This window comes from Crassostrea angulata, chromosome 6, assembly GCF_025612915.1.
Source record: "Crassostrea angulata isolate pt1a10 chromosome 6, ASM2561291v2, whole genome shotgun sequence".
NCBI lineage: Eukaryota > Metazoa > Mollusca > Bivalvia > Ostreida > Ostreidae > Magallana > Magallana angulata.
Genome location: NC_069116.1, coordinates 46399496 through 46403323, shown reverse-complemented (window position 1 = coordinate 46403323; position 3828 = coordinate 46399496).

Sequence of the window (3828 nt, the reverse complement as noted above, 5' to 3'; positions counted from 1 at the left end):
TGGTCAAAATTATTTTCCCAATTTTAATGTTTATAATGCTTCAGAAAGGCATTTTTAATAGGCAACCGAAATTTGAGAGTCATTTGTTGAGTTATATGCAAGTTACAGAGCTTGCAATTCTACGCTATGTAAACAAAGCGTTTGTTTACATTTTGAACGTTGAAGTAACAAAAATCAGTTTTAAACCTAAAACGAATGTGTAAAACGTTAGGAACTGTTTATCTATGCTTAAAAAAAATAAAAAGACAAATAAGCTGGAATTTTTTTTACTGCTTTATTGAACCTATGTAAACAAAAACAGGGCACAAGCCTTGATTACATGTTAAAGAATTGTGAGCCCTGTATCTTGCTTATAACTCTACGAATGACTCTCAAATTTAATTTGATCATTCGAAATGCATTTTTAAAGCATTGTAAATATTAAAAACATAAAAATAAAATTTGACCAAAATCGTGACCATGCCCCTTTAAGTGTTTCCTATTCATAAGCATCATATATTGATGGGCATTATATACTGTGGAATCATTAGATTTCGTGTTGGCTCAATTTTCGTGGAATTCGTGGGTACCTCTCATCCACGAATTATTATCCCCCACGAATTAATAAATTAGAGCTATAAAGTCATATTCCTCTTGCATTTATACGAAAATACACGAAATTTCGTCCCCACGAACCTGTAAAATTTAAGCAATCCACGAAAATTGGCTCTGACGAATTTTAATGATTCCACAGTAATCTAGGAAAATGTACAAAATATAGGCAACATTATTGGACATTTCTGATGACTTACTTAACATACGCCCAATGAACTTAAAATAGATTGCAGTGAGAATGAGATTAGACAACCCATTGTCCACTGCTGGCTCTAAAACAGATTTAGTAGCTTCATTTAAGACAGATTTAGTAGCGGGATTACGGGTCGCACCTACAAACTACAGGACAACACTTCTTGTCGAACAGACAACTGCATCTATCTTTTCAGATGCAAGGTTTGCTAAAGCCCCTTTAACAATTGGCACACGAGCAGAAGCGACCAAATATTCGTGCGACCGAAAAAATTAAATATGAATCGTTAACCGTTGCCGAAATAATCGCATATGAAAAAAGTATTCGTACGAATTTTGCATGATCTAAGCGAGCGTTGTGCGATGTAAACGCATTGAATCTTGCGATATATTTTGCGTCTGTATGCGACTGTTGTACAATAAAAGCAACTGTTGAAAGATAATACGATAGGAACGCACGAGAGACTAGGTGATCGGACGATTGAACGTGCACCAATGCGATTGGACTTGCGACCATGCATTCTATGGTAAGAATGGTCCAGCGAGTCAGAGGGGATATATAAACCGCCCATATTCAGTAGAAATAGTTAAAAGCGAGAAACGATGCCGCCCAAGAAGATACAGGTATGCAGCAGCATTTATTATTATACCTCTATATGATTATTCTGTTATATCTGATTGGTCTAGAAGGTCACATGACAGGGCGATGTCATAGGAATGAAAAAAGCCGATATGAGCATCAGATGTAGACAACTATGATTAAATCAAAAATATTTAATCATTATGATTCTCTTTATATACCAGAACCAACTTAACTATCTATTTTTTATGAAAGAAAAGTGAGACAGTTACATGGGAAATCAAACAATCACGACGTTAAAGTTGCGACTGTTGAAAAGTCAAACATTATTAGAAATCAGCGTATGTTGTGTAATCATATGTTGCTTAGTATTATAAAACGTTTCTTGCATTAATGTTCTGGGAATTTGAAGATTTATTCCCCAGGAAAAATATCTCTCGGGCGAAGCCCTCGGAAAACATGATTTTTCTTGAGGGAATAAATCTTCATACATGTATTTCCCTCACCATATTGCAATAAATGTATATTGTAAATTTTGTTCTGAAACAGAGATACTTATACTGGGTATATATACTAGTAGCAAAGCATGGCATATTCAGGCTACCGCTGATAAGTCGTGCAATGATTGTAAAACTTTGCAAGATTACATGAGACACCTTGAGCAACAGTCTCACGGTCGCAAAACAGACACATAAACACCAGCGATTTATCTTACGATCTTTATAAATCTTGTATCACTCTTGCGAGTACACAAAACGTTGTAAAACGTTCGTACTAATGTTTGTGCGTTGCACTGCGATAATTTGGATCGCGTTCGGTTGCGTCTGAATAGTGTGCATGTCCACTATTCAGAGGAGACTTGAACCGACCAGTAAAACGTATGAAACGAATGCGAGAGCTCGTGTAACGTAAGCGAGGGCTCGTGCAACGTATGCAAGAGCTCGTGCGATGTTCAAAAATTTCGATCACAAAGTGGTGTAAAGTGGCCGTGTGCCAATCGTGAAATGGGGCTTAAAGTAATACGTTGGAGAAACAGAATCAACAACTACCGTTCTATCATAAAGATAAAAAATCAAAGAACCCGTAGGGGAACATTTCAATCTCAGTGGTCACGAATGGAAAGACATGACAGTAGTGGTTATTGACCATATCCGTATTGGACGGATGCGGAGAGGAAAAGCACGAAATAGTTCTTGATGCACATACAATGTACTCAAATCATTCAGACCTAGACTAAAACTAGTTCTAAAACACAGCTTTAAAAATATTAAATTTTGCTGATAAGAGTTCTAAATATTTTATTTGAAAAGTTAAAATTATGTGTAATCAAAAAATTTATTCAAAAAGTTTCTAAATATACTGTCAAGATTATCAGGAAAATTTCATTTTTAGGCATTATTTTCCTTTGAAATTATACAATGAATTTAGTGAATACGTTTATAATAGTCCTTAATTGAAGCCGGGTTGGTATCATGTTACTCTGGATTTCCCCAACATGAAATTTTTGTTTTACGTTGAAGAGGTATTTCCCTTTGGGTTATGCTATATTCATAATTGCGCATACCAGACAGGCTTTGCCAGTCATTATTCATAATTGATATTACATTTTCTTACGCATTTTTTACAATTTGTTCACTCATATAAACACTTGAAATGTGTATGTAAACAAGAAAAAAAATGCATCAGTGAAAAAACGGCATTGTGGCATACTATGATTCATACTAGGAACACGCGCATGTGACAACATTATGACAGCTGATAAAGCGAAAGTAGACATACATTGTACGGGTTTTTCGGAATTTATGTTTACATTAAAATATTATTCCCTGAATTTAACCTTTATGATAAAATATTATGAATCTGTGTATTAAATTAATTCAATTGTGTATAACGAATTTTCATAAAAAATTAAACCAACAAACCCTCGTATTTTTATCAATTGTATGAATATCAGCTAAGATTCTATCATATCAACGATATTTTGTTTACTTATTATTTATTACTATTTCAGAATCTTTTTTTTATAAATCATAAGTCTATACTTAGACCTCAGATCTTTCAACAAAATACTTACATAGTGGGGTTGTATATTATTTCTTCTTTCTTCTTTAATATTTTGTTGCAGAAGTTAGTTCCAATCCCGATATCAATTGTAAAAAACCGATAAAATCGTCAATCTTTTTAAATCTTATTCTTATGAAATAGAGACACAACGCACGTTTGTATATTTCTTATATTTGCACCAAATGCTTTCTGTTTACAAATTTTCATGGATAGGCAACGATGCGCTCATAGTTTATTTCAGTCATATATATATATCATAAAACACCGGTAAAATGACAAAATATGGAAAGCATCGGACATTTGACATTCAGAATAAAAGTACTTGATTCGATTGAGTGAATACTTGTATAACAAATTTTAAAGGTGCATACACTATTGATTATATTTCAACAAAAACA